Raw genomic sequence first — 11,912 nt, 5'->3', positions numbered from 1 at the left:
AAGCAGAAAAGGACTTGTACTGACACAAAAACACAATCAATCACAGTCTTATATGTATTTTGTGTATCCCTCTGTAAGTGTGTATATGTATTTTGTGTATCCCTCTGTAAGTGTGTATATGTATTTTGTGTATCCCTCTGTATGTGTGTATATGTATTTTGTGTATCCCTCTGTAAGTGTGTATATGTATTTTGTGTATCCCTCTGTAAGTGTGTATATGTATTTTGTGTATCCCTCTGTATGTGTGTATATGTATTTTGTGTATCCCTCTGTAAGTGTGTATATGTATTTTGTGTATCCCTCTGTAAGTGTATATATGTATTTTGTGTATCCCTCTGTAAGTGTGTATATGTATTTTGTGTATCCCTCTGTAAGTGTGTATATGTATTTTGTGTATCCCTCTGTAAGTGTGTATATGTATTTTGTGTATCCCTCTGTATGTGTATATGTATTTTGTGTATCCCTCTGTAGGTGTGTATATGTATATTGTGTATCCCTCTGTATGTGTGTATATGTATATTGTGTATCCCTCTGTAAGTGTGTATATGTATTTTGTGTATCCCTCTGTAAGTGTGTATATGTATTTTGTGTATCCCTCTGTAAGTGTGTATATGTATATTGTGTATCCCTCTGTAAGTGTGTATATGTATTTTGTGTATCCCTCTGTAAGTGTGTATATGTATTTTGTGTATCCCTCTGTATGTGTATATGTATTTTGTGTATCCCTCTGTAAGTGTGTATATGTATTTTGTGTATCCCTCTGTATGTGTGTATATGTATTTTGTGTATCCCTCTGTAAGTGTGTATATGTATTTTGTGTATCCCTCTGTAAGTGTGTATATGTATTTTGTGTATCCCTCTGTATGTGTGTATATGTATATTGTGTATCCCTCTGTAAGTGTGTATATGTATTTTGTGTATCCCTCTGTAAGTGTGTATATGTATTTTGTGTATCCCTCTGTAAGTGTGTATATGTATATTGTGTATCCCTCTGTATGTGTGTATATGTATTTTGTGTATCCCTCTGTAGGTGTGTATATGTATTTTGTGTATCCCTCTGTATGTGTGTATATGTATTTTGTGTATCCCTCTGTAAGTGTGTATATGTATTTTGTGTATCCCTCTGTAGGTGTGTATATGTATTTTGTGTATCCCTCTGTAAGTGTGTATATGTATTTTGTGTATCCCTCTGTAAGTGTGTATATGTATTTTGTGTATCCCTCTGTAGGTGTGTATATGTATTTTGTGTATCCCTCTGTAAGTGTGTATATGTATATCCCTCTGTATGTGTGTATATGTATTTTGTGTATCCCTCTGTAGGTGTGTATATGTATTTTGTGTATCCCTCTGTAAGTGTGTATATGTATTTTGTGTATCCCTCTGTAAGTGTGTATATGTATTTTGTGTATCCCTCTGTAAGTGTGTATATGTATTTTGTGTATCCCTCTGTAGGTGTGTATATGTATTTTGTGTATCCCTCTGTAAGTGTGTATATGTATTTTGTGTATCCCTCTGTAAGTGTGTATATGTATTTTGTGTATCCCTCTGTAGGTGTGTATATGTATTTTGTGTATCCCTCTGTAAGTGTGTATATGTATATTGTGTATCCCTCTGTATGTGTGTATATGTATTTTGTGTATCCCTCTGTAAGTGTGTATATGTATTTTGTGTATCCCTCTGTAGGTGTGTATATGTATTTTGTGTATCCCTATGTAGGTGTGTATATGTATTTTGTGTATCCCTCTGTAAGTGTGTATATGTATTTTGTGTATCCCTCTGTAAGTGTGTATATGTATATTGTGTATCCCTCTGTATGTGTGTATATGTATTTTGTGTATCCCTCTGTAAGTGTGTATATGTATTTTGTGTATCCCTCTGTAGGTGTGTATATGTATTTTGTGTATCCCTCTGTAAGTGTGTATATGTATTTTGTGTATCCCTCTGTAGGTGTGTATATGTATTTTGTGTATCCCTCTGTAAGTGTGTATATGTATTTTGTGTATCCCTCTGTAAGTGTGTATATGTATTTTGTGTATCCCTCTGTAGGTGTGTATATGTATTTTGTGTATCCCTCTGTAAGTGTGTATATGTATTTTGTGTATCCCTCTGTATGTGTGTATATGTATTTTGTGTATCCCTCTGTAAGTGTGTATATGTATTTTGTGTATCCCTCTGTAAGTGTGTATATGTATTTTGTGTATCCCTCTGTAAGTGTGTATATGTATTTTGTGTATCCCTCTGTAAGTGTGTATATGTATTTTGTGTATCCCTCTGTATGTGTGTATATGTATTTTGTGTATCCCTCTGTAGGTGTGTATATGTATTTTGTGTATCCCTCTGTAAGTGTGTATATGTATTTTGTGTATCCCTCTGTATGTGTGTATATGTATATTGTGTATCCCTCTGTATGTGTGTATATGTATTTTGTGTATCCCTCTGTAGGTGTGTATATGTATTTTGTGTATCCCTCTGTAAGTGTGTATATGTATATTGTGTATCCCTCTGTATGTGTGTATATGTATTTTGTGTATCCCTCTGTAGGTGTGTATATGTATTTTGTGTATCCCTCTGTAAGTGTGTATATGTATTTTGTGTATCCCTCTGTATGTGTGTATATGTATTTTGTGTATCCCTCTGTAAGTGTGTATATGTATTTTGTGTATCCCTCTGTAGGTGTGTATATGTATTTTGTGTATCCCTCTGTAAGTGTGTATATGTATATTGTGTATCCCTCTGTATGTGTGTATATGTATTTTGTGTATCCCTCTGTATGTGTGTATATGTATTTTGTGTATCCCTCTGTAGGTGTGTATATGTATTTTGTGTATCCCTCTGTATGTGTGTATATGTATTTTGTGTATCCCTCTGTATGTGTGTATATGTATTTTGTGTATCCCTCTGTATGTGTGTATATGTATATTGTGTATCCCTCTGTAAGTGTGTATATGTATTTTGTGTATCCCTCTGTATGTGTGTATATGTATTTTGTGTATCCCTCTGTAGGTGTGTATATGTATTTTGTGTATCCCTCTGTAAGTGTGTATATGTATTTTGTGTATCCCTCTGTATGTGTGTATATGTATTTTGTGTATCCCTCTGTATGTGTGTATATGTATTTTGTGTATCCCTCTGTAGGTGTGTATATGTATTTTGTGTATCCCTCTGTAAGTGTGTATATGTATATTGTGTATCCCTCTGTATGTGTGTATATGTATTTTGTGTATCCCTCTGTAAGTGTGTATATGTATTTTGTGTATCCCTCTGTATGTGTATATGTATTTTGTGTATCCCTCTGTATGTGTGTATATGTATATTGTGTATCCCTCTGTAAGTGTGTATATGTATATTGTGTATCCCTCTGTATGTGTGTATATGTATTTTGTGTATCCCTCTGTAGGTGTGTATATGTATTTTGTGTATCCCTCTGTAAGTGTGTATATGTATATTGTGTATCCCTCTGTATGTGTGTATATGTATTTTGTGTATCCCTCTGTATGTGTGTATATGTATTTTGTGTATCCCTCTGTAGGTGTGTATATGTATATTGTGTATCCCTCTGTATGTGTGTATATGTATATTGTGTATCCCTCTGTAAGTGTGTATATGTATTTTGTGTATCCCTCTGTAAGTGTGTATATGTATATTGTGTATCCCTCTGTATGTGTGTATATGTATTTTGTGTATCCCTCTGTATGTGTGTATATGTATTTTGTGTATCCCTCTGTAGGTGTGTATATGTATATTGTGTATCCCTCTGTAAGTGTGTATATGTATATTGTGTATCCCTCTGTAAGTGTGTATATGTATATTGTGTATCCCTCTGTATGTGTGTATATGTATTTTGTGTATCCCTCTGTATGTGTGTATATGTATTTTGTGTATCCCTCTGTAGGTGTGTATATGTATTTTGTGTATCCCTCTGTAAGTGTGTATATGTATATTGTGTATCCCTCTGTATGTGTGTATATGTATTTTGTGTATCCCTCTGTATGTGTGTATATGTATTTTGTGTATCCCTCTGTAGGTGTGTATATGTATTTTGTGTATCCCTCTGTAGGTGTGTATATGTATTTTGTGTATCCCTCTGTAAGTGTGTATATGTATTTTGTGTATCCCTCTGTATGTGTGTATATGTATTTTGTGTATCCCTCTGTATGTGTGTATATGTATTTTGTGTATCCCTCTGTATGTGTGTATATGTATTTTGTGTATCCCTCTGTATGTGTGTATATGTATTTTGTGTATCCCTCTGTATGTGTGTATATGTATTTTGTGTATCCCTCTGTATGTGTGTATATGTATATTGTGTATCCCTCTGTAAGTGTGTATATGTATATTGTGTATCCCTCTGTAGGTGTGTATATGTATTTTGTGTATCCCTCTGTAGGTGTGTATATGTATTTTGTGTATCCCTCTGTAAGTGTGTATATGTATATTGTGTATCCCTCTGTATGTGTGTATATGTATTTTGTGTATCCCTCTGTAAGTGTGTATATGTATATTGTGTATCCCTCTGTATGTGTGTATATGTATTTTGTGTATCCCTCTGTAGGTGTGTATATGTATTTTGTGTATCCCTCTGTAAGTGTGTATATGTATTTTGTGTATCCCTCTGTAAGTGTGTATATGTATTTTGTGTATCCCTCTGTATGTGTGTATATGTATTTTGTGTATCCCTCTGTAGGTGTGTATATGTATTTTGTGTATCCCTCTGTATGTGTGTATATGTATTTTGTGTATCCCTCTGTATGTGTGTATATGTATTTTGTGTATCCCTCTGTAAGTGTGTATATGTATTTTGTGTATCCCTCTGTAAGTGTGTATATGTATTTTGTGTATCCCTCTGTAGGTGTGTATATGTATTTTGTGTATCCCTCTGTAAGTGTGTATATGTATATTGTGTATCCCTCTGTATGTGTGTATATGTATTTTGTGTATCCCTCTGTAGTGTGTATATGTATTTTGTGTATCCCTCTGTAAGTGTGTATATGTATATTGTGTATCCCTCTGTATGTGTGTATATGTATTTTGTGTATCCCTCTGTATGTGTGTATATGTATTTTGTGTATCCCTCTGTAAGTGTGTATATGTATTTTGTGTATCCCTCTGTAAGTGTGTATATGTATTTTGTGTATCCCTCTGTAAGTGTGTATATGTATTTTGTGTATCCCTCTGTAAGTGTGTATATGTATTTTGTGTATCCCTCTGTATGTGTGTATATGTATATTGTGTATCCCTCTGTATGTGTGTATATGTATATTGTGTATCCCTCTGTAAGTGTGTATATGTATTTTGTGTATCCCTCTGTAAGTGTGTATATGTATTTTGTGTATCCCTCTGTAAGTGTGTATATGTATATTGTGTATCCCTCTGTATGTGTGTATATGTATTTTGTGTATCCCTCTGTAAGTGTGTATATGTATTTTGTGTATCCCTCTGTAAGTGTGTATATGTATTTTGTGTATCCCTCTGTAAGTGTGTATATGTATTTTGTGTATCCCTCTGTAAGTGTGTATATGTATTTTGTGTATCCCTCTGTATGTGTGTATATGTATTTTGTGTATCCCTCTGTAGGTGTGTATATGTATTTTGTGTATCCCTCTGTAAGTGTGTATATGTATTTTGTGTATCCCTCTGTAAGTGTGTATATGTATTTTGTGTATCCCTCTGTATGTGTGTATATGTATTTTGTGTATCCCTCTGTATGTGTGTATATGTATTTTGTGTATCCCTCTGTAGTGTGTTGTATTTATGTGTATATTGTGTATCCCTCTGTATGTGTGTATATGTATTTTGTGTATCCCTCTGTAAGTGTGTATATGTATTTTGTGTATCCCTCTGTAAGTGTGTATATGTATATTGTGTATCCCTCTGTATGTGTGTATATGTATTTTGTGTATCCCTCTGTAAGTGTGTATATGTATTTTGTGTATCCCTCTGTATGTGTGTATATGTATTTTGTGTATCCCTCTGTAGTGTGTATATGTATTTTGTGTATCCCTCTGTATGTGTGTATATGTATTTTGTGTATCCCTCTGTAAGTGTGTATATGTATTTTGTGTATCCCTCTGTATGTGTGTATATGTATATTGTGTATCCCTCTGTATGTGTGTATATGTATTTTGTGTATCCCTCTGTAGGTGTGTATATGTATATTGTGTATCCCTCTGTATGTGTGTATATGTATATTGTGTATCCCTCTGTAAGTGTGTATATGTATTTTGTGTATCCCTCTGTAAGTGTGTATATGTATTTTGTGTATCCCTCTGTATGTGTGTATATGTATATTGTGTATCCCTCTGTAAGTGTGTATATGTATTTTGTGTATCCCTCTGTAAGTGTGTATATGTATTTTGTGTATCCCTCTGTAAGTGTGTATATGTATATTGTGTATCCCTCTGTATGTGTGTATATGTATTTTGTGTATCCCTCTGTATGTGTGTATATGTATTTTGTGTATCCCTCTGTAAGTGTGTATATGTATTTTGTGTATCCCTCTGTATGTGTGTATATGTATTTTGTGTATCCCTCTGTAAGTGTGTATATGTATTTTGTGTATCCCTCTGTAAGTGTGTATATGTATTTTGTGTATCCCTCTGTATGTGTGTATATGTATTTTGTGTATCCCTCTGTAAGTGTGTATATGTATTTTGTGTATCCCTCTGTAAGTGTGTATATGTATTTTGTGTATCCCTCTGTAGGTGTGTATATGTATTTTGTGTATCCCTCTGTAAGTGTGTATATGTATTTTGTGTATCCCTCTGTAAGTGTGTATATGTATTTTGTGTATCCCTCTGTAAGTGTGTATATGTATTTTGTGTATCCCTCTGTAAGTGTGTATATGTATTTTGTGTATCCCTCTGTAAGTGTGTATATGTATTTTGTGTATCCCTCTGTATGTGTGTATATGTATTTTGTGTATCCCTCTGTAAGTGTGTATATGTATTTTGTGTATCCCTCTGTAAGTGTGTATATGTATTTTGTGTATCCCTCTGTAAGTGTGTATATGTATTTTGTGTATCCCTCTGTATGTGTGTATATGTATTTTGTGTATCCCTCTGTATGTGTGTATATGTATATTGTGTATCCCTCTGTAAGTGTGTATATGTATTTTGTGTATCCCTCTGTAAGTGTGTATATGTATTTTGTGTATCCCTCTGTAAGTGTGTATATGTATTTTGTGTATCCCTCTGTAAGTGTGTATATGTATATTGTGTATCCCTCTGTAAGTGTGTATATGTATTTTGTGTATCCCTCTGTAAGTGTGTATATGTATTTTGTGTATCCCTCTGTATGTGTGTATATGTATTTTGTGTATCCCTCTGTAGGTGTGTATATGTATTTTGTGTATCCCTCTGTAAGTGTGTATATGTATTTTGTGTATCCCTCTGTATGTGTGTATATGTATTTTGTGTATCCCTCTGTATGTGTGTATATGTATTTTGTGTATCCCTCTGTAGGTGTGTATATGTATTTTGTGTATCCCTCTGTAAGTGTGTATATGTATATTGTGTATCCCTCTGTATGTGTGTATATGTATTTTGTGTATCCCTCTGTAAGTGTGTATATGTATTTTGTGTATCCCTCTGTATGTGTGTATATGTATTTTGTGTATCCCTCTGTATGTGTGTATATGTATTTTGTGTATCCCTCTGTAAGTGTGTATATGTATATTGTGTATCCCTCTGTATGTGTGTATATGTATTTTGTGTATCCCTCTGTAGGTGTGTATATGTATTTTGTGTATCCCTCTGTAAGTGTGTATATGTATATTGTGTATCCCTCTGTATGTGTGTATATGTATTTTGTGTATCCCTCTGTATGTGTGTATATGTATTTTGTGTATCCCTCTGTAGGTGTGTATATGTATTTTGTGTATCCCTCTGTATGTGTGTATATGTATTTTGTGTATCCCTCTGTAAGTGTGTATATGTATTTTGTGTATCCCTCTGTAAGTGTGTATATGTATATTGTGTATCCCTCTGTATGTGTGTATATGTATTTTGTGTATCCCTCTGTATGTGTGTATATGTATTTTGTGTATCCCTCTGTAGGTGTGTATATGTATATTGTGTATCCCTCTGTAAGTGTGTATATGTATTTTGTGTATCCCTCTGTAAGTGTGTATATGTATTTTGTGTATCCCTCTGTATGTGTGTATATGTATTTTGTGTATCCCTCTGTATGTGTGTATATGTATTTTGTGTATCCCTCTGTAGTGTGTATATGTATTTTGTGTATCCCTCTGTAAGTGTGTATATGTATATTGTGTATCCCTCTGTATGTGTGTATATGTATTTTGTGTATCCCTCTGTATGTGTGTATATGTATTTTGTGTATCCCTCTGTAGGTGTGTATATGTATTTTGTGTATCCCTCTGTAAGTGTGTATATGTATTTTGTGTATCCCTCTGTAAGTGTGTATATGTATTTTGTGTATCCCTCTGTAGTGTGTATATGTATTTTGTGTATCCCTCTGTAGGTGTGTATATGTATATTGTGTATCCCTCTGTAAGTGTGTATATGTATTTTGTGTATCCCTCTGTAAGTGTGTATATGTATTTTGTGTATCCCTCTGTATGTGTGTATATGTATTTTGTGTATCCCTCTGTATGTGTGTATATGTATTTTGTGTATCCCTCTGTAAGTGTGTATATTGTCTGTAGGGTATATGTATTTTGTGTATCCCTCTGTAAGTGTGTATATGTATTTTGTGTATCCCTCTGTAAGTGTGTATATGTATTTTGTGTATCCCTCTGTATGTGTGTATATGTATTTTGTGTATCCCTCTGTATGTGTGTATATGTATTTTGTGTATCCCTCTGTAGGTGTGTATATGTATTTTGTGTATCCCTCTGTAAGTGTGTATATGTATTTTGTGTATCCCTCTGTATGTGTGTATATGTATTTTGTGTATCCCTCTGTATGTGTGTATATGTATTTTGTGTATCCCTCTGTATGTGTGTATATGTATTTTGTGTATCCTCTGTAAGTGTGTATATGTATTTTGTGTATCCCTCTGTAAGTGTGTATATGTATTTTGTGTATCCCTCTGTATGTGTGTATATGTATTTTGTGTATCCCTCTGTAAGTGTGTATATGTATATTGTGTATCCCTCTGTATGTGTGTATATGTATTTTGTGTATCCCTCTGTAGGTGTGTATATGTATTTTGTGTATCCCTCTGTAAGTGTGTATATGTATTTTGTGTATCCCTCTGTAAGTGTGTATATGTATTTTGTGTATCCCTCTGTATGTGTGTATATGTATTTTGTGTATCCCTCTGTAGGTGTGTATATGTATTTTGTGTATCCCTCTGTATGTGTGTATATGTATTTTGTGTATCCTCTGTAGTGTGTATATGTATTTTGTGTATCCCTCTGTAAGTGTGTATATGTATTTTGTGTATCCCTCTGTAAGTGTGTATATGTATTTTGTGTATCCCTCTGTAGGTGTGTATATGTATTTTGTGTATCCCTCTGTAAGTGTGTATATGTATATTGTGTATCCCTCTGTATGTGTGTATATGTATTTTGTGTATCCCTCTGTAGGTGTGTATATGTATTTTGTGTATCCCTCTGTAAGTGTGTATATGTATTTTGTGTATCCCTCTGTATGTGTGTATATGTATTTTGTGTATCCCTCTGTATGTGTGTATATGTATTTTGTGTATCCCTCTGTAAGTGTGTATATGTATTTTGTGTATCCCTCTGTAAGTGTGTATATGTATTTTGTGTATCCCTCTGTAAGTGTGTATATGTATTTTGTGTATCCCTCTGTAAGTGTGTATATGTATTTTGTGTATCCCTCTGTAGTGTGTATATGTATTTTGTGTATCCCTCTGTATGTGTGTATATGTATATTGTGTATCCCTCTGTAAGTGTGTATATGTATTTTGTGTATCCCTCTGTAAGTGTGTATATGTATTTTGTGTATCCCTCTGTAAGTGTGTATATGTATATTGTGTATCCCTCTGTATGTGTGTATATGTATTTTGTGTATCCCTCTGTAAGTGTGTATATGTATTTTGTGTATCCCTCTGTAAGTGTGTATATGTATTTTGTGTATCCTCTGTATGTGTGTATATGTATTTTGTGTATCCCTCTGTAAGTGTGTATATGTATTTTGTGTATCCCTCTGTAAGTGTGTATATGTATTTTGTGTATCCCTCTGTATGTGTGTATATGTATTTTGTGTATCCCTCTGTAAGTGTGTATATGTATTTTGTGTATCCCTCTGTAAGTGTGTATATGTATTTTGTGTATCCCTCTGTAAGTGTGTATATGTATTTTGTGTATCCCTCTGTATGTGTGTATATGTATTTTGTGTATCCCTCTGTATGTGTGTATATGTATTTTGTGTATCCCTCTGTAGGTGTGTATATGTATATTGTGTATCCCTCTGTATGTGTGTATATGTATATTGTGTATCCCTCTGTAAGTGTGTATATGTATTTTGTGTATCCCTCTGTAAGTGTGTATATGTATATTGTGTATCCCTCTGTATGTGTGTATATGTATTTTGTGTATCCCTCTGTAAGTGTGTATATGTATTTTGTGTATCCCTCTGTATGTGTGTATATGTATTTTGTGTATCCCTCTGTAGGTGTGTATATGTATATTGTGTATCCCTCTGTATGTGTGTATATGTATATTGTGTATCCCTCTGTAAGTGTGTATATGTATTTTGTGTATCCCTCTGTAAGTGTGTATATGTATATTGTGTATCCCTCTGTATGTGTGTATATGTATTTTGTGTATCCCTCTGTATGTGTGTATATGTATATTGTGTATCCCTCTGTATGTGTGTATATGTATATTGTGTATCCCTCTGTAAGTGTGTATATGTATTTTGTGTATCCTCTGTAAGTGTGTATATGTATATTGTGTATCCCTCTGTATGTGTGTATATGTATTTTGTGTATCCCTCTGTAAGTGTGTATATGTATTTTGTGTATCCCTCTGTAAGTGTGTATATGTATTTTGTGTATCCCTCTGTAAGTGTGTATATGTATTTTGTGTATCCCTCTGTATGTGTGTATATGTATTTTGTGTATCCCTCTGTATGTGTGTATATGTATTTTGTGTATCCCTCTGTAAGTGTGTATATGTATTTTGTGTATCCCTCTGTATGTGTGTATATGTATTTTGTGTATCCCTCTGTAAGTGTGTATATGTATTTTGTGTATCCCTCTGTAAGTGTGTATATGTATTTTGTGTATCCCTCTGTAAGTGTGTATATGTATTTTGTGTATCCCTCTGTAAGTGTGTATATGTATTTTGTGTATCCCTCTGTAAGTGTGTATATGTATTTTGTGTATCCCTCTGTATGTGTGTATATGTATTTTGTGTATCCCTCTGTAAGTGTGTATATGTATTTTGTGTATCCCTCTGTAAGTGTGTATATGTATTTTGTGTATCCCTCTGTAAGTGTGTATATGTATTTTGTGTATCCCTCTGTAAGTGTGTATATGTATTTTGTGTATCCCTCTGTAAGTGTGTATATGTATTTTGTGTATCCCTCTGTATGTGTGTATATGTATTTTGTGTATCCCTCTGTAAGTGTGTATATGTATTTTGTGTATCCCTCTGTAAGTGTGTATATGTATTTTGTGTATCCCTCTGTAAGTGTGTATATGTATTTTGTGTATCCCTCTGTAAGTGTGTATATGTATTTTGTGTATCCCTCTGTAAGTGTGTATATGTATTTTGTGTATCCCTCTGTAAGTGTGTATATGTATTTTGTGTATCCCTCTGTAAGTGTGTATATGTATTTTGTGTATCCCTCTGTAAGTGTGTATATGTATTTTGTGTATCCCTCTGTAAGTGTGTATATGTATATTGTGTATCCCTCTGTAAGTGTGTATATGTATTTTGTGTATCCTCTGTAAGTGTGTATATGTATTTTGTGTAT

The sequence above is a fragment of the Trichomycterus rosablanca genome, chromosome 16, assembly GCF_030014385.1.
Source record: "Trichomycterus rosablanca isolate fTriRos1 chromosome 16, fTriRos1.hap1, whole genome shotgun sequence".
NCBI lineage: Eukaryota > Metazoa > Chordata > Actinopteri > Siluriformes > Trichomycteridae > Trichomycterus > Trichomycterus rosablanca.
Note: the sequence above shows the minus strand (reverse complement) of the source record.